At 34.8% G+C, this 26,475-nt stretch overlaps 1 long non-coding RNA gene across 1 annotated transcript in view; it reads right to left on the reverse strand.

Annotated features, from left to right (window-relative positions):
* Window positions 1-809: 809 nt before the first annotated feature.
* The window catches only part of LOC138710005 (uncharacterized), a 45,258-nt gene continuing 19,592 nt past the window's right edge, over window positions 810-26,475 (reverse strand). Inside the window, exons 3-4 of the long non-coding RNA XR_011335009.1 lie at window positions 20,327-20,539; window positions 810-1,581 (exon numbers count right to left, since the gene is read on the reverse strand). This is a non-coding gene — a long non-coding RNA (uncharacterized lncRNA). The remainder of the gene's footprint in view (window positions 1,582-20,326; window positions 20,540-26,475) is intronic.

Here is a 26,475-nt window from a genome sequence, read left to right on the forward strand (position 1 = left end):
GATAACGTCACAGAAAATATAATAAAACGAATAATCATGCTGCACAACTATTACAGACGCAAAGATTGATACACTAATTATTAGAGATTATTATTATTATTATTATTATTATTATTATTATTATTATTATTATTATTATTACTAGAAAACTGATACAGTTCTTGCATTATCGTGATTGTGTTCTCCGTTTGTAATGATTACATTTACATCCAATAACATCTATCAGATGTGGCAAAAACAAAATCACTACTGTGTGGGGAAAAAAAAAAAAAAAAAAAAAAAAAAAAAAAAAAAAAAAAAAAAAAAAAAAACTTTTACCTACAACATTTATATTACATTTTAAAGCAAGTTTTGTAGTTATACTATGGAGAGGTTAGTTAATCACTGCAAAGTTTTGAAATGATAAACATCTATGATGTTACTACACAGTTCATCACTGTAACAAGAACGAATGTCTAACGCTCGGCTTATACCGTTCGAGAATTTATCGCTCGTGACAATTTTACCCATCATGCATGTGCGCTACCTATCGTATTATGCTATGAACTACTTGGCGCTCGAGCGAAAACGTCCGATGCAGACCTCTGGTATACAACTTAAATTGTTAAACATACATATGGGTTCTGCATATATCGGATATCTGGGATTGTGGATTTGTGTTCCACGACGGGTACCTACTAAGAAAGGCGTAACTCAAACTAGAGAAAGAATGATGCAAATCAATTTTAATTTTCATTCGACAACAACATACAGCATTTGCGATAAATCTATGGCTTCAACACAAAATGTGATAAGTCATTTATTGCAGTTTTACAGGACCTACGCTTTTAAGGTTTGAACGACTGTATAAAATCATAATAATCAGTTACAAAATAATAGGTTAGAGAGAAAAATACCACAGATATGCATATCATCTTTTGTCACAATAAAGATACCTTTAGGATGCACAACGTATTACAAAATATTTTTTTCGCTAAAAATTGATATGACAACATTCGCCTTGGAATCACAGAATTATAACATGCAACGTAAAAAAATACGCAATATCGCAAAATTTTGATATGAAATTACAAAATTATAGATATTCTCTTTCATTAGTGTAAGTGAAACAATGTAAATCACAATTTAAACTATTATTGTGAAGAGAAATTAAAAATCATAATTCCGTGGTGTTTGGGTAAAGGGGAATAAGTAATTTTTTGTGCAGATGAAATTTTGTTCTCCAGATGAACACACGAGTTAAATTATACAAGTGAGTATGCAATAATCAAAAGAATACTAGCAGTTGATGTGTTTATTTGTGTAGAAAATTATTTGCAATAAGGGTTCCAAGTTTAATTTTCATTTATCGCCAAACTCATTTTTAAGACTCATCTCCATTTACTCAAACAACACAGAATTTTTCCCGAATTTCTTATAAGAACCATTCTATTTAACACAACAGAATTGCTGCCAATCATGACACACTTACCGTGCTAATGTGTCTCATTTTCCCATTTAGGACGCACTAAGTAGTTCATATCAGTAGGTTCTGGTACACGTGCCCAAGCCACCCAACCTTTCTCTCCAGGGCGGAGTGGTCTGAAACGTGACAAACAACCTGTGTAGTCTACCTTAACCTTAATCTACTAACCTTATAAAAGTTACAAGTGATGACGCGAAAATTATGAGCAGGGTTATTTTGAGGGATCTCGATATTTGGGAGATCTCGACACTTTCAAGAAAAATAGCCATTGCGATCACTGTTCCTAGTGAAAAAAGGTCGAACTATAGCCAACGAGATCTGTGTTGACTGTGTTTGTAATTTCTGTGTAAGTGAATCTCGTGGCTTCAGCTTGTGTTTACATTCACAGAAGGTAATAAATACAATAAATGCGATTTACACTTCGTTTTGGGTCATGAAATATAATATATACCAATTTCAGACACTTTGTAATTGTCACATCACACTGCGATTAAGTGTTATTATTATTATTATTATTATTATTATTATTATTATTATTATTATTATTATTATTCAACTACTAAATATACATAGGCCAAATAGAAATGATCGGGACCAAATTTAAATACAAACTGCTGAGCCATTTATACCCGAACCCACATTTCCTGAAGTCGAAATTGCGATAGAAAATCTGAAAAATTATAAGTCTCCAGGTATCGATCAAATTCCTGCAGAATTAATACAAGAGGGTGGAAGCGCATTATCTAATGAAATTTACAAGCTTGTACTTGCTATTAGGGAAAAGGAAATTGTACCAGAACAATGGAAAGAGTCCATAATCGTACATATCTTTAAGAAGGGGGACAAGACTAACTGTAGTAACTTTCGAGGAATATCACTTTTGTTGATGTACAAAATTTTGTCGAATATCCTTTTGAGAAGATTAACTCCATATGTAGATGAAATTATTGGGGATCATCAGTGTGGTTTTAGGCGTAATAGATCAACTATTGACCAGATATTTTGTATTCGACAGATAATGGAGAAAAAATGGGATTATAAGGATACAGTGATCAGTTATTCATAGATTTCAAAAAGGCATATGACTGGGTTAAAAGAGAAGTTTTATATGATATTCTTATTGAATTTGGTATTCCCAAGAAATTAGTTCGATTAACTAAAATGTGTCTCAGTGAAACGTACCGCAGAGTTCGTATAGGTCAGTTTCTGTCGGATGCGTTTCCAAATCACTGTGGGCTAAAGCAAGGAGATGCACTATCACCTTTACTTTTTAACTTTGCTCTAGAGTATGCCATTAGGAAAGTCCAGGATAACAGAGAGGGTTTGGAATTGAACGGGTTACATCAGCTGCTTGTTTATGCGGATGACGTGAATATGTTAGGAGAAAATCCACAAACGATTAGGGAAAACACGGAAATTTTACTTGAAGCAAGTAAAGGGATAGGTTTGGAAGTAAATCCCGAAAAGACAAAGTATATGATTATGTCTCGTGACGAAAATATTGTACGAAATGGAAATATAAAAATTGGAAATTTATCTTTTGAAGAGGTGGCGAAGTTCAAATATCTTGGAACAACAGTAACAAATATAAATGATACTCGGGAGGAAATTAAACACAGAATAAATAAGGGAAATGCCTGTTATTATTCGGTTGAGAAGATTTTATCATCCAGTCTGCTGTCAAAAAATCTGAAAGTTAGAATTTATAAAACAGTTATATTACCGGTTGTTCTTTATGGTTATGAAACTTGGACTCTCACTTTGAGAGAGGAACATAGGTTAAGGGTGTTTGAGAATAAGGTACTTAGGAAAATATTTGGGGCTAAAAGGGATGAAGTTACAGGAGAATGGAGAAAGTTACACAACACAGAACTGCACGCATTGTATTCTTCACCTGACATAATTAGGATCATTAAATCCAGACGTTTGAGATGGGCAGGCCGTGTAGCACGTATGGGCGAATCCAGAAATGCATATAGAGTGTTAGTTGGGAGGCCGGAGGGAAAAAGACCTTTGGGGAGGCCGAGACGTAGATGGGAAGATAATATTAAACTGGATTTGAGGGATGTGTGATATGATAATAGAGACTGGATTAATCTTGCTCAGGATAGGGACCAATGGCGTGCTTATGTGAGGGCGGCAATGAATCTCCGGGTTCCTTAAAAGCCAGTAAGTATAAGAATTTCTGTACCTCATTTGAGAAATGGAAGCAGTGTAATGTTTCTTTTGTAACAGCCTGTACTCATGTGTTAGATGTCTGCAGGTGTTCAGGCCGCCACTTGGAGAAATATGAATAACATACTGCACAACAATGCAGAAAAAAGTAAAAGTGATCCCGGTATAATGAGTAAACCTAAAGACGAGATTAAATAAAATAATTAGAGTTTACATTTCATCTGATATCTTCAGGAAGGTAAACTTCATATAAAAAGTTCCTGTTAGCACTGTTACGTAGTTTTATTCATGTGTATGCGTTTCTATACGAGAGAGAAAAAGAGGGAGATTGTTTTAAGTTATGCCCTATTATAATTTGTATTAGACCTACAGTTCAAGCCCTATACAACTCGGTCCGAAACATTGCGGTTGTGGATGTAACACTGTAAGAAACACGCTCTCGAAAATATAGGCTAGTAATCATATTCCAATGTATTGTACCACGGTCAAACTATGAGATAAATTGTATCCCTCGTAACCCCGTTATATGGGGATTCTATAGTTTTGCTTTGCCCCCCCCCCTCTCTTTGTCAAAATCTTGCTTATCCTGACGATCTTTTTCGTCCTTGGTGCGTTCCCTTTTAGGCATCTGTTCCAGATCACGCTGCCTCCTCTCCTCTTTATTTACGTCTACACAAAATTATACTCGACTCAGTAACAATGTTCTTCAAGAATTTCAATCTTTACAAATATTTATTCCTACCATATGAAAACTGAGTCATTTCATGTCAAATCAACGCACTGATTCTGACTTCCTGGGATTTTGATGAAACTTGTTATTTCAATTTAGAATTGCTTATTTCTTCACCATACTTACAAGCGGATCAAAAATACATCATTAACGCCTCAATATGTCCTAGTGTAATATATCCATATCAGACAGTGCCTCCAAAAAAAATTTCTAATAAATTTATAGTGGATGCAGATATTATGATAAGGGGTGTGCTGAAAGTAATACTGCAACTGCCTAATGACCTTCCTACAGATATGGTGTATACAGATACAAAATTCAAGGGATTAGGTTTATTTCGTTCAGCATATAAATGCATGTAAGATATTGCTTAAATCCAATAATTCCTTCCTACATGCTACAAGGCAATTATCCCAAGAAATTACTTCCAGTCTCACAGCACTCAGTATCAACGAATCAGCAAATATTTTAGACAAATACAACACTGTAGATATGCGAAAGGTACGGCAAGTATTAAGAGAAAAAGCTTTTGAGAACTGGAGCCAGAAAAAACATAAAGGCAAAAGCGTGCTCTTATACCAACAATATACCCCTGCCAATAAGTCGATCCGGAATCATAAGGGTCTTTCCTGTAGTGAGTGGAGGGAAGCGATCAAGATGAATGCGAACGTATCAGCTGTGCGTAGTGTACCTGGCAGGACTTCGGGCAGTAGCCTCTGTCGACGTTGCGACAGGGAGGTTGAAACCCTTGCCCATCTCCTGGGGGTCTGTCCACACGGTGAACTTCTACGAAATACGCGGCATCTTATAGCAAGATCTACAATAGTAACTGCCTTGAAGAACAAAGGTTATTCAATATATGAAGAAGTACACGGCATACCCAGTGAGGGCAGTAATCGAAGAATCGACATAATTGCATTTAAACCCCCCTCTCTTGAAGGTTACATTATAGATCCTACTGTGAGATTCGAATCGCATGAACACCAGCCAGAAGAAGTACAAGAGGAAAAAAGGTATATATATGAACCTTCCATCAGTTTTTATAAGGACAAATACCATCTGGAATCCATCGTCATCACGGGACTAATGATAGGAGCCCGTGGGACCATACCCCGGTTCCTAGTCGACTTCTGTAAATTTTTTTGCCTGCATAAAGATATTTAAAGAAATCTAACAACTGCACCACTCAAAGGATCAATAGCTATTTTCAGACATCATATATATGGACCATGACTTTAATTGACGTTACTTCGTTTAATATCATGTGTTTCAATCTAATTCAAATTGTTATTTTTCACTCTAACAACAATGTATCACTAAGCCTCAAGACATTTACTCTATTTATTGTATTGGTACTCTTTGTCAATGGCAACCTGTAGTGGTTACAGGAAGAAATAAAAAAATAAAATAATAGTTATGAATGGAAATCGTAAGACTTTTTTGTCCTGCGTTCATAAGTCATTAAGTATTAGCCTAATTGTTGTATTATATTTTATCAAAAATTGCTGCTTCCTGAAGTATCAGTGGTTAATAATTACCATCTGCACGTTTTAAATAATGTAATCCTATCAATTTTAACAAATTCACCTACCTTTGAAGTCATCGATATATTGAATTAATTCACAGATATTGAAATAATTGCAACAGAGAAAAATTGCACTACTGCACCTCGAAAGAATAGTGCTCATAAATTATTACTTCCGCAAATCTGCGCAGCTTAAGACTAGATTTAAAATAGAGGTAAAATAGTGGAGGAAGTGAAAAAAAATCATTTTTGGTCGAACCAAAGGGTTTTTTTTTCTTTCTCTTAGCAAATTCTGCACTCAATGGTTATATTTATATTTTGTCCCGTGTCCATTCATGCTAATTTGACATGCTATAATAACATTAAATGTAACACAAACAAACAGTGCTACATACCTAAAGAACTACTTGACATGTTGATACCAAATATGAATGGAATCGACCACTTACAACAGAGTTACAGCTCAAGGAAAACTGCAGACTCGCGGCGCTTGCTGAGTAAGAATGCTGGGTGGCGAAATGTGGCATGTTACCGGCTTCTTATCTCGCTATGCAGCCACCTCCGCTGATTAAGATTATCAATTCAGTGTTATATAGGAAAAATAATTTAAGGGTTTAATTTCATTTTTTTACATGTCATTTTTCTCCATTTGTCCTCCTAAATATGGATTTTAGACCACTGTGCGTCGGCAGAAATATCATCGCGATGCCTGTTACCAAGTGACGTTGCAGAGGCAGGCAAGGAATACACACCCCCTCTCCCAACCAATCCTTTGCAGATATATTGCACAAGTAGCTACCAGTAGTATAACCAACGAGCTAGAAGTAAGAATATAGAGTGCCGTTCACGTCCACAGTGTGTAATTTCAAGCAGCTAGCCGGCCAAAAATCAATTTTCACACCCCATCTTTAATTCTAAATTCTTATATAGACGTGTTTATAACACTCCAAAGTATACTATCCAAGTGTAGACAGATGCTTACATCTGTTAGGGGACCCTCACAACAGAGCGAAAGTTGCATGTCTGCGATAAGATCATTTACGCTGCAGAGGCAGGCGCGCAGTTTGTATTTCGATGATGCAAAGTGAGGAAGTTAATATAATATTTTTCTTTAATATACAGTGTGGATATATTATAAGAAGGTATATACTTACAAATAAACTAATTCTTTTGCTAAAAATTATTATCTTATTGTCTAGAATAAGTGTCTGAATAAACATGTGCAGAGAGTCGAAGTTCTACCTTATTACATTACTTTGAGTTGAATTTTAAAAGGTGTAGCCCTCTATCACCTCCCTAAAATTTTGTGGAGATATTCATTATGCTTTTCTGAGCAAGACGTCGTGATTTTTTTCTGCAACCAGATGCAGACAGAAAACTATTAATTATTTTCAGACACCATGCGCTCCGTAATCCGGAGAGCTGTTTTCCAGGTATGGAACAAGAGCGAGAAAAAAGTGAAATTCTCAAATATAATTGAACATTTTGGTCTCAAAGATTACTCTGAAGACATTTTACAATCAATAAAAAAATTAATCAAATTTATATGCTCGAAAATTCGATTACGGTGGGAAAAATACAGCATGAATGAGAAAATTTTCTTAAAATATAATGTGCTATGTTTGAACCAAGATGCAAAGTCTGAGAATAAAATATATAATACTTTGAAATCTACTACAAAACAATTCCAATTTGAGTCTGCCCGTACAAGCATTCGGGGACGTCCACGTAAACGTTTCGGAGACCTGAGCGAAAGATCAAAACGGAAAAAAAAATTAGTCCACTTTTTAAAGAAAGATCACCAGAAGAAAAGCTTTCTGCTGCCCATATGAGTTTCAGAACTTCTAGGAAAAGAGATGCGGCCATTATTGTAAGAGAGCTTTTATTTGCATCACTTCAACGTGCGACAAAATCGAGAAAAAAACGTGAAAATTGATTTTGCAGGAACGACCAACAATTGTCACCTAATAAGGATCTCGCTTTGATTAATCAATATAAATAATTAAGGGAAATTCAAAATCTTGTAACAGTTAATTTAGATCCACCGTTTTATTTATTGCGAAACACTGAAGATAGGATAGGTTCAGGCTGGAAAGGGGACTACTTGTTGGCGTGATAAAACAAAGCAGTCGCAATAAAAATGATGCAAGAAGATTTTTCAGGGAGGTTTCCACTTTCACATTTATATCGGGAATAGATGGAAATTTAATAAGTCGTTTAGACTCTATCAGAAACCTTTTTCTTGAGGTTTTGCAATACAGATGAACGGGCACTTCATGTATGCAAGGGAGACAAGGGAATTATATTATACAATATTATATGCCTATAACCCTTTACAGATTCTTGGCTCATGGACAAAGGTCACAGGACACTATTATACCTACTGGCAAACTATCTGAGGAAGCCCAGGAAACGAGGAACAAATGCTATATTAGACTTTTCAGAGAAGTCTTCGCAAGAAAAACATCAAGAAAGACACAAATACCGATCTTTTACTCAGGCTACTTATTTCTTTCATCAGCTTAAAGAAATTAAAAAGAGAAAATCACTGTCGATTTCAATAGTAGTGCTGCTGTTTTCTCCGAGTCTCTATTACTCGGTGCTGCCGAAGGAGAGACTAGCAGTGAGGATACAGATTCTGATGGGGATGCATCTGACGTCTGAACGAATAAGATATGTAGCAATATTCCTTCGTCTTACGCTTTCAATTTTAAGCGCATTCCACATTATGAACATTAATTTATTTTTTCACTCAAATCGTTTTTTTACAATATTACCAATTTTATTTTCAGTAAAAATAGTTGTTATATTCATTTTCATTATTGAAAACTTATCTACTTCAATAATTGAAGTTACATACCAAATTGTATGAAAATTGAGCGATTAGTTTTCGAGAAATGATTTTTGGCCGGCTAGACTCGCTAAATTACACACTGTGGCGTCTATATCAGCGCTCTTGGTGGTACTATAGGGATATCCTGAACTAGCACCAACAGATAGCGCACGTGTACTTTGCGGGATGCGCTTTGCGTGTGCATTTGTTTTTCGGTATATAAACATTGAGGATATACGTAGTGTATTAGTATATTAAATACTCTTAAAAACAACTAAAAATGGCAAATTTTTGTTATGTTCCTATATGTAAACACCAGGGAACTCTTTTTGTCTTCATTCAGGTCCTGAAATATTCTGAATATATGCTTTAAATCTTAACAAAATATAAGTAATAAAATTGCGCCTCGAAAGTGCTAGCTATTAAATAAAAGTAACTACTTCAAATAAGGAATTGTTGACTACAGTTTCATTTTGGAAGAGGAAAAAGAAAAATTAATAAAAACATATGCAACCTCGACAGCGAGCTATCTTAGCTTAGATTATATGCAGTAATTGTAGGAGTCTCCGAAGTTTACGCCCGCAGTAAACTCTCGATAAACTGGGATGTTTATTATCCAGAACGATCCTTAGTGAAACCCATTTCGTGAATAATGTTTTTAATGTACTGTACCCTAATTATTAAAACCATGTTTTAACTTCAAATTTTCAAAATCATCCTACATAGTATTCAACACTGCATGTCCTTAACCTACAAAACGCACGACTAATCGTGATACTGCTGCGATCATATTATATATCATCCTATTAAAAATTGCATTCGATCTTTCTGCAACTACAAAAAAAAAAATACAAGGAATTCAATTCCGATAGTCCCTTCCCTATTAAACAAAAAGCATATTGGTGGTTGCATATCCTGTTTTTAGCGTACGGTTCTTAAGTACTAATGATTAAAGAGCGCAATATTCACTTTCGACATCCTGGTAGTTCCTATTTTTTTATTCGTCCACCTCGTTCTCAGAGTTCTCGTTCAGGTTCATGGCATTCAATTTACTCGTATCTATATTCTGCATACTGCAGATTTCCCCACCTATCTCGGGGAATCGCTCAATATTATACAAGTTTACGTTATTATTTATTGTAAATGAAATGGAATTATGAGGTAAGAAAATATTGAATTATATTAAATTTACTAGGTTATACAAAATCATTGTAAATATAATTTTGACACGCACAGAAAACCAACAAGCGGGAAAACGTAAGCATCTGTAGCATATGACATAACATAGCCCTACAACATGTTCGCCGCATGGAACGCTCCTGCCATCTAGCGGTAAAACTTCGCATAAGATATCCCTATTGGTGGTACAGAAATGATTCTATACGCAGACGACATGGTGATAGGGTCGGCAGTAAAAGAGGACTTGCAGAAGGCGCTACAAAATCTAGAGAACTGGGCAGAGGAAAACGACCTGGATGCCTGAACAAAGAGAAGACAGTGCAAATGATATTCAGGAAGGGCGGAAAAATAGCGTCCAAAGACAGAATAACCTTATTTGACGAGCCGCTACAAGTTGTAGGGAAATATAAATACCTGGGAATTTCATTACAGACAACAGCAACATCTTTCGGTATGCACGTTCAGGAAAGAGCAGCAGCAGCCATCAAAACCTCATAGGCTACAACATTCCGAATATAACCAATCGATGACACTATTCAAAACGGTAGTAGCGCCAGTTGTAACGTACGGAATAGAGATTATTTGGTAAAAACTCAAGATCGGTGATATGATAAGAATAGAAAAAGTCAAGACTGTGTTTATGAAATGGATACTAGGAGTCGGAAAAGCAGCGCCATCCCGCCTTGTATATGAGCTCATGAGAGAGACATATTTCGTAGAGATGATATCAGATTGCAGCACTGGCTACCATCCACAGGACCCTACCAGGAACTGGTAAGCATAAGAGACCGGAAGAAGAAGGAGATAGACCTAGAGTTCTATACCACATCAGCCATGCTAGACGACAGCTGGACCAGAGAGTGTAGGAGCCAGAGACACGTGAGAAGTCTCGCAATACACGGGTTTCATCTACACTAATAATAAATCTGTAAGCGAAATTTTTCTGGTAATTTTCGCTTTTCCAAAAATAATTGGTGTTAACATATATAATTAACCACCCTGAAACCGAAAATCGCATTTTTGACATTTTTGTTTGTATGTCTGTCTGTATGTTTGTTACCTTTTCACGCGATAATGGCTGAACCGATTTATATGAAAATTAGAATATAAATTAAGTTCGTTGTAACTTAGATTTTAGGCTATATGGCATTCAAAATAGTTTATTTAAAAGGGGGGTTGTAAGGGGGCCTGAATTAAATAAATCGAAATATCTCGCTTATTATTGATTTTTGTGAAAAATGTTACATAATAAAAGTTTCTTTAAAAATGATTTCCGATAAGTTTTATTCTTAAAATTTTGATAGGACTGATATTTAATGAGATAAATGAGTTTTAAAATTAAAATAACGCCATCTAAGACGGTGCAATGAATTAAGAACAAATGACTTCGTTTATAAGGGGCCTTGGGCAACAACAATCGAAATAGTGGCCTTGGACATCAACAATCGAAAGCTATTAAACGTAGCCTACAGAGAATGTTTCTGTGTTTGTATGAAGTCATATCAGAAGCTAAATTAACCGATTTGTATAATTAATTATTATTTCACCATTGGAAAGTGTAGTTTCTCTAGATGGACATAATGCTATAATGTTATTACAGTAATGTCTGAGTAAATCGAGGACAGGTAAGATTAAAATAGCTTCTTATGCACAGAAAATTTGATAGGCTATTTTGTACATTCGTTTTCTGTGTTTCTTAAAATAATATTTATGTACACTCATTTTAATATCAGAGAATTAACGAACAACGAGAGTGTATTGATTTAGTATGCAGTAATAATACGTTAGCTTAGCAATCCATTATTTTATAATTCAAATTTTAACTATGCTCAATTGAATCGCGTTAAAATACATAGAATAAAATATATATGCAATAAATGCAATGCAAAAAAAATTGAGTAATGAGCGAAGCAGATTATGTTGCGCTGTTGTAAAAGTTGTTCCCTGGATCAAACGTCCTATTTTAATTATGTAATTACTTTATATTTATTTCTAACAGGTGCAGCGGAGCGCACGGGTACGGCTAGTATAAAATAAAATTTACAAGATACAACACGTTATATACAGCCCTTTCAGCCTCATACTATATACACTCGCCCACTTGTATCCACATCTTTAAGCTTCTATGTTAACGTAATATATATGGAATAAACTGTTGCTACATGGGTTTTCTGACAGCTGTTAAAATAAAGAAATGGTAGTAAATTGGAATATATGGGTTAATGCGATATAAAATAAGATTTTCAAGATGCAACATATTCTATACAGTCACTTTCCGTATTATCCTATAGGAACCACGCCCAATTGTTGACCACTTAATACATGGCGGATATAGGTTCAAAAGTTTCAAAGATGGCGGCACGATCGCCACTCGATATTCTTACTTCTAACTGTAACATATATCTAGTTAAGCATGACTCTGTCTAAAGGTAGGAAACGTATACATGGGAGGAGACGTATTGTTCTTGTGCTTGTGGAAACAATAGTCTAGTAGGCCTATAGGCTTATTGTGCTCGAAAGTTTTAAAGGGCATTTATCAACACAATATTACACGTCATTATAATGTAGCCTATGTTATAAAGAGCATCAGAAGATCACAGGTATTTATGAACATTTTAAATCTAAATTGCAGTACGAAGGGCAATAGCAAAACGTAGAAGATATATACGATATGGAGCGATCATTCATTACAATGATACAATGGTGTTCATTATTCTTATGCAGATGACACAGTTTTACTTTTTGGTGGAAAAACCTGGTATATAATAATTCAAATAATGGACTTAAATTAATAAAAAATTGGTTTGACAAATTATCTTTCTATCAACGAAAATAAAACCATAATTATTCTATTCTCATTATCTGAAAAATGTAACAAACCTCCTACAACTATAGTAAATATTAAATTACATAATTCTGATTGTTGTTTTATACCAGGGATGAGACGATATTAGCTCCCAATCATGGTAGAAGAGCTCGACCTTGATCACGAGCGCATAGCGCATTCACTACGTAGCGTCGTAACGTAGACAACAGGGATATACATGCACATGCAGCGAATAAAGGCAGCAATTATTACAATAACTTGCGTTACTAAATTTCTGGCTATGTAATAGGGCTAATTACTAAGTTATTTAATATACATGTACATATATAAAGAAATCGCAAAGGGAAGGGTTTTTTTAGGAATAAAAAGAGAAATAGGAAAAGTTAATTGTATGTAAGCCATATTATTGTTAAAAGCAATTATTTATTATATAAATACTTCACTTCATTGGTTAGGAGAAACTAATAGGGTCTACCTGCTCGACGTGTGTGATCTCTAAGTATTTTTGAGTATTTGTTGAAAAAATAATAATGGCAATATTGATTGAAATAGAGTATATTGATTGTGTGATTGTGAAAATGTAGTCCTTACTCTCCAGTCGTGATTATGTAATGAGTTTCCTTAGAGTGATTTGTGAGATGCACGTAAGACGAAAAAACAAATTGATTGAATTAAGATATTGAGAGCCATCGTAATTTTTGAGGTCAATCACTTAAGGGGATATGTATGACTTTTAAAACTTCCACAATTTCGGCCAAAATTTGTGAAATTTAAACTATATAAACATATTTATAATAATATCATCTGTACAAAATTTGGTGCAATTAGGTCTAATAGTTTCAAAATGTTTAGTTCATATTTGCTCAAAATCCTGAAAACAGTTATTGGAATAAAAGTGAATTAGTATTTTGAGCTTAGTAATAGTATAAGTTAAAGTGCAATCAAAGATAAAATATTATTTCTAATAAAAGTAAATATCCAAAAACAAGCAACAAATAAAACATCAACAATGCATTTAAAATAAAGAAATAAAAGGAATCTAGATACAATCTACTGATCCAAATGTAAATTAATTTACCTTCGATGTCAATTCCGAAATCAATTTATTTCACTCTTCTCCTGAATAATGCCTATATATTTTTTTTTTCATGTTGCGTCTCATAATGCCATTTTATGTTGCTTTTTTTGCAAATGATATTATTTTTACACAACAAACACTGGACTTCATCACCATGTTCGAAGCATAAATATTGTATCTTACACTCTTCTTTGAAAGCTTTAAGCGCTTCCGTTCCGTCATGATGCGCTGTGTTCTAAGATCTGTACATCCTTTATCAATGTTTACAGGTAAAAGAGCTCCGCGCGCGCAGCGGGCATAAAAGAGCTCTCGCTCGCAATTATTAGTCACCATCGCAAGACTGTCTTATACAGAAATGTCCGATTATTAACCTTCCAGTAGTGGCGCCCTCTTTCAGAGCATCACTGCTGGCGCCAAGTCTGGTAGACCCATATGTATTTAATTTTATTTCTGACTCTTCCAACCAATTTATTAATATTTTAGCAATTTGACAGCATCCATAGAATATACTGAAATGGGTGAATTGAAAATAATAAGCAGTTTGTTGTTATATAACATCTATTTTAATTAATTTTAAAAGATTGAAAAAAAAGTGAATATAATGTGAATTTTATCAACAAAAGCCTTTCAAATCAGCAAACAATTGAAATATTGTGTATGGTTTTCCTTAAAAAAGTAAAAATAATATTTAAATACTGGTTTGAGACAGAAGATCATTTAAGCACTGTATTCAGAGCATGAAAACTGAGCATGACTTAAAAATATAAATGTCTTACATATTTTACAAAAGTAATTTGTTTTACTGTCCTTTTTGCAGAAAAAGCACCTTTTTCTCGTTCCCTCTTGAAACTGATCAGCCTTAACATGTTGAAAAGATGTTCCAGCAAACTCTTGTATTCTTTCTCGTACTTCACGTGGAAGATTTGTAAAGGCAGCTCTACGTTTCAAGTGATCATCTGTTAATCCCATTGCCAACTCCTTCACGTACTTCCTGTGGACACTGTTTTCCTTCTGATTGTTAAAGATACAAATCACTTGGGAGTTTATTCCAGCAATATTCAGTAGTGCATACATCACCATTGGCCATCTTCTGATATTTCTTGCGACGTCATAGGCAGCACAAATTTTAACAATTAATATAATAAGCACAAGGTTTGTCAACCACATCGACACCTCTCTTAGTGGAGTTATAGAAGGTGACAATTTCTGGCTTGCTTTTGTCACCTGTTGATAAATCTATTGAGTCATCATGATGCATACTAGATGCTAAAATTACATTTTTGCCCTTTTTCGGTACTTAAGAAACAATGGTAATGTCTTCTTGGAAACCAAACACACTAGATCCCACTGGTCTCTTTTTGGAATCCACAAATTCTATTGGCAGCTCCCTTTCATTCTTTCGAACTCTTCCCACACAGGTTGTTCTATGGCGATTCAGCAAGCTTGTAATAAGTGGAAAGGAAGCGAACCAATTATCACATGTAATGTTCCTCCCTGTTCCTGATATTGGTTAAAAAAGTCGCTCGACCATACTTTGAGGATCATTTTTTGCCCTAAATGGACCTTCTGGTTGTTGACCAACATATGGTTCCATATTTAGGACATACCATATCTTAGCATCAACTAAGGAAAAAATTTTGATGCGATATTTATTAGGTTTTTTAGGCATATACTATTTGAATGAGCATCTGCCTCTGAAAGCTTCCAACATTTCATCTACTGTTGCAAATTCACCTATTGGGTATCCTTTTTTCCAGTTGTTCAAAAACATTTCAAACACCTGACGAATTGGAGCTAACTTATCCCATTGTTTTCTATCATTTCTTATTTCTGTATTGTCAAAACGTAGATGACTAATAAAAATAAATAACATTTAATATGCAATCATCAAAAACAAGACACCAACAATCAGTAGGAGTTTTAGCCTCTCTAGCACATGGCCTCACACCTGGTAGATGCGTCACGATATTACACTGCCGAGTCCTAACAGCCTTTGGTGAGCAGTGTTGTCTCCATACCGTACCATCTTTAGATTTGAAACCGGGAACTCTAGGAACTTTGTTCGGAATCTCAAATTGTTCATCATCACCACTCGCGCTCACCTTCCTGTCCTGTGTCTGTATTGCCATCAAATACTTCCACTTCACCGTCCTCTTCACCAGTGTCGGCGTCATCATCACAGGGTTCACTATCATTCTCAGAGCTTACAACCTCGTCTAGCAAACTTACAACTCATTTTACATTTTCTTCGTAAGACATTTTAGAAGTATCTAGCAAAGTCACAACTCGTTTTTCATTTTCTTCATAATACATTTTTGAAGTATATCGTAAGCTAAATATTAATTAAAAATTAGCAAAATGTTTCATATCATCAGTAAACAGAATAATCCGCTGATATTTGAACCAATCAGTTCGTTACTACCACAAATAATTCTTAAGCACTAAAACTTCAAAATGAAACTGTGTAACGCCAACACTGGCGCCAAGTCTGACAGACCCGTTACGTAATTATCTCGCTTACTACTGCACGAATAGCCACGTCGGCACTCACATGTCAACTATGGAAAGAAACAGGAAGCTAGGTGGAGAAACAGACTTCTACCCCCAAACACTTCAGAGTAAATAGTAAAAGTAATTGTGCCGGGTCTGTGAGACTTGGCGCCAGCACTGGAAGGTTAAGGAGTCCTCTGAAGTTAAGTATTTAGGCATAATTTTCGACAATCATTTAAAATGGAATCAACACATTAATTACCTTTGTAATAAATTACGTAAAAAATATATAATTTTGTTTTATTGAGGAATTACTTGTCAATAAGTTTATTACGCAAAATATATTTAACTTTATTTCAATCGGTAATTATATATGGAATTATAGGATGGGGTAGCTTATTTAAATCCAATTTTAATCCACTTTATTTATTACAGAAGAAAATAATTAAAATATGTCTTCATAAATCTATTTATTTTCCATCTCAAAAATTGTTTTTAGACTTTAATGTTCTTAACATAAGACACATTTATTATATTGTATTAATAAAATTCATACATAAGAACCGAAATAATTTTTAATTGTATTCTCATAGGTACAAAAGGTATGAATTCTTTAAGACTGTTTGAACCAAAATGTAACACTGCTACAGTATTTAATCATAGTAGTAATTTAGGCCCAGGAATATATAACAAATTTATATTTAAATATCCTAAACTTGTCAATTCTAGTAGTTCCAGTATTAAATTTAAAAAGTTATGTATGGATTTTATAAAAATTGGAAAATTGTAAATTTAAATTTATATTATATTCTAATTGCATAGTGACATATTATTGTATTATATACTTATTAGTTCCAATTTAGGAATCCGCCCCTGAGCACGAGTTCTGCTCTTTCAAGGGCGAGCTAAAGTTTTTCTGTATATATTATATTTTATGTTACAATTATTAGCAAAATAAATAAATAAATAAATAAATAAATAAATAAATAAATAAACAAACAAATAAATAACTAATAAATAAATAAGTGATAAATGTCTGGAAATCAAATATGAGGGAAAAACAGTTCCATCATCTCCCATGCTTACAATCTCTTTCTGATATTTCTGAATCAAATTTAAATAATTATGCTCATCTAAATCTAGAAACAGAATTTCAACAACGGAGATTCGGTGATTTTAAAAATATTGCAAATAATTTCTTACTTTTTGCGAATCCTTTGACCATAGACATAAACAAGGTTAAGCCAGAAATGCAGTAAGTAGTAGTTGATTTACAGAGTGATACATATTTACAAACGCGGTGCAAAGACATGTGTGGTTTAAATTTCTATAAAATTCTGTCTACGGAAAAATACGCTTCCCTTAGCTTATTTGCCGCCAATATAGTGGCTATGTTTGGTTTCACTTACAGTTGCGAACTTTTTTTTTTTTTTTTTTCAAAATTGAAACTTGGAAAATCATAACAAAGATCGCGGCTGAAAGATGAAAGTGTATTCGCTATCTTGAGAATGGCTACTTGTGACATAAACTTAGAATTCTGTGGCACCTTGAAAGTTACGGTATAGTAAATATGAAGGTTGTGATGGCTGCACGCCACTGATGTCTGAGCGTGCCCTCAACTCTACCCACAACCATGCTACGTCATGTGTTTTGCTGGTTGCATTGCCTGATGCCATCGTGTATTGCATTGCCTGTAACTTCATCCCTCTTAGCCCCAAATATTTTCCTAAGAACCTTATTCTCAAAAACCCTCAATCTCTGTTCCTCTCTCAAAGTGAGAGTCCAAGTTTCACAGCCATACAGAACAACCGGTAATGTAACTGTTTTATGAATTCTAACTTTCAGATTTTTTGACAGCAGACTAGATGACAAAAGCTTCTCAACCAAATAATAACAGGCATTTCCCATATTTATTCTGCGTTTAATTTCCTCCCGAGTGTCATTTATATTTGTTACTGTTACTCCAAGTTATTTGAATTTTTCCACCTCTTCGAAGGATAAATCTCCAACTTTTATAGTTCCATTTCGTACAATATTCTGATCACGCGACATAATCATATACTTAGTCTCTTCGGGATTTACTTCCAACCCTATCTCTTTACTTGCTTCAAGTAGAATTTCCGCGTTTTCCCTAATCGTTTGTGGATTTTCTCCTAACATATTCACGTCATCCGCATAGACATTTGATGTATCCCGTTCAATTCCAAACCCTCTGTGTTATCCTGAACTTTTCTAATGGCATATTCTAGAGCGAAGTTAAAAAGTAAAGGTGATAGTGCCTCTCCTTGCTTTAGCCCACAGTTTATTGGAAAAGCATCAGATAGAAACTGACCTATACGGACTCTGCTGTAAGTTTCTGTAAGACACGTTTTAATTAATCGAACTAGTTTCTTGGGAATACCAAATTCAATAAGAATATTATATAAAACTTCTCTCTTAACCGAGTCATATGCCTTTTTGAAATCTATGAATAACTGGTGTACTGTACCCTTATACTCCCATTTTTTCTCTAATATCTGTCGAATACAAAAAATCTTATCAATAGTCGATCTATTACGCCTGAAACCACACTATGATCCCCAATAACTTCATGTACATATGAGGGTACACGGGAAAAACGATCAAGGTCCATCAAAAATCGAAATTGAGTTAATAATGCTATCTTATAGCGGAAAGGAAGTACTATCATGTGGTCTAGCTAGTAATAAGAAATCATCGTTCTTGACATTCTACTACGTCAATTTCTATTAAATACACACATAACAAAGCATTAAATGCTTAAACTTTAAAATTCTTTTTTCTCGAAACTTTCTAAAATGGAGCTTGATCGTTATTGCAGTGTACCCTTCATATGAAGTTAACCTTCTCAAAAGGATATTCGACAAAATTTTGTACAACGTCAACAAAAGTGATATTCCTCGAAAGTTACTACAGTTAGTCTTGTCCCCCTTCTTAAAAATAGGTACGATTATGGACTCCTTCCATTGTTCTGGTACAATTTCCTTTTCCCAAATTGCAAGTACAAGTTTATAAATTTCGCTAGATAATACGCTTCCACCCACTTGTATTAATTCTGCTGGAATTTGATCAATACCTGGAGACTTGTACTTTTTCAGAGTTTCTATCGCAATTTCGACTTCAGAAAGTGTGGGTTCTGGTATATCGCTCAACCAACTAAGTAAAATGATACGATACGGTATTCAGAATGTCACAAAAATCTATGAAATCCATGTAAGACTATTAAAGGCACAATATCGAGTCGATTAACTTCCAAAAACCCAATACAAATGCATTATTCCCCAGTCAATTAAAGTACAATTCAGCATTGTCATTGAAAGGAGAAAGCAAAAGGACTTGCAAAATTTAATGCAGTTTATTTCTAAGAAAAGTAGGATGAATTACCAAACTCTGTTTGCGGACAGTAATACTCTAAAATCTAGATGCACAGGAAGAACATGAGAGAGAGAGAGAGAGAGGGAGAGAGAGAGAAACAGAATCTGTAACATGAATGAGACTGTGTTAACATTTTAATATAGTTTGTGGTTTTATTTGTGTATTGTGATGTGCTTTATGGTAATTTGTGATTTTCTGTCTCATACATTTGAAATTTAAAAAATGTAGCAATGTTAATCTTAATAATAAACTTCCATTTTCTCATATATTCCAATGTTTCATAAGGGAATTATGATATACTTATCTTTTTTCTTCACATGGCTCATATTTGTTGACTTTTCTTTATACATACACTATGAAAGTCAGAAAACCACCAACTCCAGCAGTGTTTATTTTAATTTGTAGCGTAAGATAATATAAAAATTTAGGTTTTGATGTATTTAACTGATAAAGAATGTAATTTTACACAGTATTCATATATAAATGTATAATATTTAAAGTTAGTAAGGGAAATAATAAGTTTTTTCTCTCGCCTGTAAAATTTGGTTTATTGGAGTTAGGGAGTTTGATTTCCCTGTCTCAATTCTACCGATGGCTGCTTTACACTATGAGTAGTACAGAACTGACTTACCTCCCAGAGGAGCTTGAGGAGGTTATCTCTGATCTTGAGGCTGGGCATGCTGTCGTCAGGCATGGGTGCTAACCAGATAGCCAGCAAGAACAATACCCCGTGTTCAATAAACGCGTGCTTCAAGTTGTGCTTCCTCAGCTGGGACATCACTTTGGGGAGCATTGCAATCTTCTTTATAGCAGGCATCTGCAGCCCGTTCAGACACCGATCTTTCTGCAATAGAATTGCAACTACAGACATACTGCTGGCTAGACAACAATTTTTCTGAAATATTACTTGAAAGAAATTACCTTCAAGAAGACTGAATATAAGTAGGCCTACATAATGTTATTTCACTGGTTGGCTTTCAATGGTAAGTACAGACCGATAATTTAGTCCTGACAGCTCAGCGACGCGAAAGAAGGGAAGTACCGGTAATAGGAGTAGTGGGGAGAGCTCCGGAGCAGAGATAAGGAATGCAGTACAGCTTAACTGTACTAGAAACACAACGCTATACCGCATGCGTGACATCCGATCGCTCTGACTGCAGGCAACAGACCAACCTGAACATCCCTTGGCGTAACCTAATGGACTCGCCTGACCCAGGCGCAGATTGCCGGCGACTGTCAGGACTAAATAATAGTACTGTACTTAAGAACTAAGTCACTCTATCTTTCTGATTAGTTTCAGCTTAATTAATACCCATTTTCTATTTTTTTGTGTCAGCAGCTACTATTACATTACATGCAGAAAGCTGGCTGTGTTGAAGTTGAATATCAAGACAGTCCAGTTTGAAGCTTGTCTGTGCATAAATTGTAAAGTAATCTCATGAGCAAGTTCATTACGGTATTCTGGTTCGGGCTCTTACGTCTATTATCAGGCAGTACACCTCACTTGATGATATGTATCAGAAGAACAATTATTGTTTGTATATATCTGATGTCTGATTAGTGTAATATGTTACCAGTCAGCGATGTATACAGTGGAGGGGATAAGGAACTGGCCACTCTACCTCATTATCTCCTGGCTTAGTTGCCTCATGAGTGATGCCTTATTGGTGTTACTTATGGGTTATGAGCTTCCAACCAGTCTTCGGACTATTGATTAAACATACATGATGTTGTTTCTAGTTTATATTAAACGTTGAGCCTCAACCATACACATGGGTGGGCAACTCGTACTCTCGAAGTGTGAACACAACCTCAGTGCAGGTAGAACGGACTCTGTACTATACTGCCTGTAAACAAGTTTTTTCGCCTCTGCAGTAAGTAGCGGCTCGTTTTAAGTGAAAAACAATATAATCCCCAGATCATTTCCCTTTAGTGATGAGTCGAAAGAGAAAGATTTTTTATTAGGAAAGGAGGTAAAGCTTGTATTATGTTCTATTAACTTTCTTACGATTGACAGTTCATGTTACAAATAAACACAGTGAAGGTTTTAGTAAAGAAGTAGATCTGCTTTAGAACAGCTAAAGGTAAAAATGGGCTCTCAACAAGGTGAGGCTGATATCAAATATCGTTAGCACGTTGTGCGTAATTGCACAACATATAATCGACTAGCTAAGAGCATTTACGTATAAATTTGAAATGTGGCTGTATCATGTAGAACATAGACAACTTCACTTTCTTTGACTATAAACTATCTTGAAGAGTGATAAGAAAATCTTCTTATCAAATACAGGGCCCTATTTCAAGACCTACAGCAGAATTCACTGGTAAGTTTGGGGAAACAGTGCCAATTGACAAGGAATAGAGATTTCTCTGAAATTCTTTTGGCTTACAGCCGATAGAAGATCCTGAAAGTTTATAGCTTGAATTGATATATCTACAGAACAGCACGCCACTCAGATTCCAGCGAAATCAGGAATCGAACAGTTCGCAATGCTGCCTAAGTCAGAATTATCAAATATACTCTTTGCTTCCATATATAGGCCTACTGTATGTGCTTGAGCCAGATTTTAATACAAGAAAGAAGTGTAAAAGGTCTCAAAGTAAAGAAAGAGCTTAGAAGTAAGTTTATTTCGTCTGCCGTGACATTTAAAAAATACTTCCTTGAATTTGTGTTTGTTTGCGAATACAGACTATTACATTTGAAGGGTACACGGGAAAAACGATCAAGGTCCATCAAAAATCGAAATTGAGTTAATAATACTATCTTAAAGTGGAAAAGAAGTACTATCATGTGGTCTAGCTAGTAATAAGAAATCATCGTTCTTGACATTCCACTACGTCAATTTCTATTAAATACACACATAACAAAGTATTAAGTGCTTAAACTTTAAAATTCGTTTTTCTCCAAACTTTCTAAAATGGACCTTGATCGTTATTTCCGTGTACCCTTCATTTCTGAGAACAGAGATATACTCTTTAATGTATAAAGACTTGTAAATTCTCGCGTTCTATGTTTCAAATAAGACATATAATAATAAATATTAACAAATAATAATAATAAATAAGTGTAATAATAAATAAGTGCTGCATCTATGTTTGTTGTCTCTTGAAAAAGTGTATTCAGGTTGTGTTTCCAGTACTAAAGTAATTACAAAGCTAGGAAATAATATAATTTCGTTATGTGTGTTTAGGTACAGTCTGTCTAAAATTACTATAATTATTGTACCATGCTTCATTCTGAAATTCAAATCATGGAGTAGATATCACGACCACCTGCATGAGCCGCCAGAGCCAACCGCGGCAATGAATTGCTTTTGCAGCGAACTACAAACAACTTGTTACTGCTGCGGCTGGCTCCGTCTGTCTTTCTCTCTTTCAAGGTTTTTTTAGCACTTTGGGAGCACGAGTTGCCCATCCTTGACCATACATATTTTATCCCAGAGAATCTCATATTTTGCAGACGATACAAGTGTGATTATCGAAGTAAATAATATGATCACTTTATATAAACACTTCTAATACAGTGTTGAATCTAATGAATGATTGATTGTTGATTGATATAGTGCAGATAAACTAGAATTTGATATTGATAAAACCTTAGAACATATCGTCGGCCTACAGGTGAAACACACTAAGTCAGTTTTTTAGTAATTTCAGGTTTTGGATGTTCCTTATGTAAAATTGTGTGGTCTTTCGTCTGGTGAAGTCCATTATGTCGTATCTATAATTCTTTATGAGATAATCAATAATTTCAATTTCCACTAAGTGCGAAATGAACGAAAATATACACGTACAACACACTAAGTCCATTAGTGGGTTTCACCTGTCAATTTCCGTCTTGTTTTATGCAGTTGAAATCAAACCTTACATTTAACACTTCACTTAATGTTTTTCACGTAACTATTATTGGTTACACTGTAAAGGTTTGGGCTGCGAAAGTGGATATTTGTACCAAATATCTTATTATTTATGTCCATTTTCATTTGTGATTGTACTAAAAACATGCGTGTGCATGTTATTTTACTGTTTATTGGATAATAACTGGATTTGCAGTGGTTTAAAGAGGCAAGAAGATGATAATGTTGCTTCAAGGTGAATTAATAATAATAATAATAATAATAATAATATTATTATTATTATTATTATTATTATTATTATTTTATTCTTTCGTATGAATAAGTGAGAACTGCATCAAAGTCACTAGAAACACCACCAAAAGAGTACTTAAATGACGAAGAGGTGGTGGTAGAAACAGAACATGTCTCTGGTAATGGTTCAGAAAGACAAAATACAAGATTAAGTTACACATGTACAGGAGGTAAACCGCATTCACCAAAAGTTCCTAAAATTGTTGACTGCACAAAATGAATTTACGGCTGGTTTGATAAAATTTCAGAACAACGAAATGAAAATTGCAAACAATTCTGGGAGCTAAATTGTGACAGACAAAATGATTTCAACTTAAATAACGTAGTCATTGATATACTTAAAGAGCATAGACTCCGCAATTATAGAGCAAATCAACGTGCAAATTCCAAGCAATATTGTTTCCGAATGAATGGAGAGAATATCGGAATGTGCCAACAATTAATTTGCAAGACTATGCACTTCAAACATACGTGCAAATAATTCTATCAAATGTTTGGGGAGAAGTAACAATGGGAATTCTAGTAACAGTGACAGACAAGAAAAAAAAAATCCCCAAAAATAAAACTAGCGATCAAGACATTGACACTGTTGTACATTCACAGAAATAGTTTCTTTGCTGTCTCAAGTCACAACACCAGAAAATCGCCCCAACATAAATGTTTGGATTTAAATCTGAATATTTAAGAAATTCATTTTCCTTACAAAGAAGAGTGCTCGAGTAAAAATGTTGCAGCAGTTAGCTTACAAAGAAGAGTGCTTGAGTAAAAATGTTGCACCAGTTAGCTTACAAAGAAGAGTGCTTGAGTAAAAATGTTGCACCAGTTAGCTTACAAAGAAGAGTGCTTGAGTAAAAATGTTGCACCAGTTAGCTTACAAAGAAGAGTGCTTGAGTAAAAATGTTGCACCATTTAGCTTACAAAGAAGAGTGCTGAGTAAATCTGTTGCACCAGTTAGCCTCGTCACTTGTCGATTAATATTTTGCAGTTACTTAAGTTTGTATTTCTTCAAGCCTTAAAAAAGACCAGTGCATAACACATACGGTTTATGGAAAGCCTAGAAATTGCAAGATGATTTTTACTCACAAATAACCAGGAAAGACAATTCTGTGACTGAAAAATCTGCTGATAAAGAAAGGGCCACTAAGTATACATCATTTAAATGTCCTACTCTTGACTTGCAGCCAAGAAATAATATGTCACTAGAAAAACAAAGGAATATGCTGTAATTGAAAACATAATTTTATTTTTATTTTAACTTGCAATGTGTGAAAAAAATTAATAACGAATCAATGGTATTATTCCATTCTATTTGGTATGTTTTCTCTATTTGATTTTTTTTTACATTTTCCTTATCATCAATAATAGTATAAAATGTTATTTAGTTTTCAAAAGAAATAATTTAAATTAAATTTAATTTACAATTAATATTTGAAGAGAAAAATTTGCTCCGGCGCCGGGGATCGAACACGGGTCCTTGGTTCTATGTACCAAGCGCTCTGACCACTGAGCTACGCCGAATTCAATCCACAGCACCGGACCGAATCCTCCTCCTTCAATGTTTCCCTTTGTGGCCTGAAGGAGGAGGATTCGGTCCGGTGCTGTGGATTGAATTCGGCGTAGCTCAGTGGTCAGAGCGCTTGGTACGTAGAACCAAGGACTCGGGTTCGATTCCCGGCGCCAGAGCGAATTTTTCTCTTGAAATATTAATTGTCAATGTCACAGATATTATTCTGTAGGACAAATTAATAATATAAATCTATAATACTTACTTACTTACTTACAAATGGCTTTTAAGGAACCCGAAGGTTCGTTGCCGCCCTCACATAAGCCCGACATCGGTCCCTATCCTGTGCAAGATTAATCCAGTCTCTATCATCATACCCCCACCTCCCTCAAATCCATTTTAATATTATCCTCCCATCTACGTCTCGGCCTCCCTAAAGGTCTTTTTCCCTCCGGTCTCCCAACTAACACTCTATATGCGTTTCTGGATTCGCCCATACGTGCTACATGCCCTTCCCATCTCAAATGTCTGGATTTTAAATTCCTAATTATGTCAGGTGAAGAATACAATGCGTGCAATTCTGTGTCGTGTAACTTTCTCCATAAATCTATAATATAATATTAAAATAATAAATGTAATTTGCTTAAATCTTTCCTATTTCCAATGGGTCTGGAAAGAGAAGCTTTTTCACTCTCTCAATAAATTACCGATTCCATAACAATTTTCTAATCAAAACAATTTCAATTGTCAATGTAATAGGTAATTTTGTTAATTCTGAACATATCGTAAACTGTATATTGGGATAAAATGCCAGTAACTGTACAAAAAATAACACTAAAACATCCGAGGTTTTCCCCAACCATAAGGTGAATGCCAGGTAATCTACGGCGAATCCTCGGCCTCATCTCGCGAAATAGCATCTCGCTAACACCAATAACATCGATGCTTAAATATCCTCGTAGTTGATACACCGTCGTTAATTAACCAATTAACCAATCAACCAACACTAAAACATTGGGCATTTTCATTTCCATAAGCAGGAGAGACAACAGCAACTGTAAAATTAGATGTCTACTGCCTATAATAGCCAGGTGAAACACATTAAGTGTCCACTGTCATAAGAAAGGC

The sequence above is a fragment of the Periplaneta americana genome, chromosome 12 (genome assembly GCF_040183065.1).
Source record: "Periplaneta americana isolate PAMFEO1 chromosome 12, P.americana_PAMFEO1_priV1, whole genome shotgun sequence".
In the NCBI taxonomy this organism is placed as follows: domain Eukaryota; kingdom Metazoa; phylum Arthropoda; class Insecta; order Blattodea; family Blattidae; genus Periplaneta; species Periplaneta americana.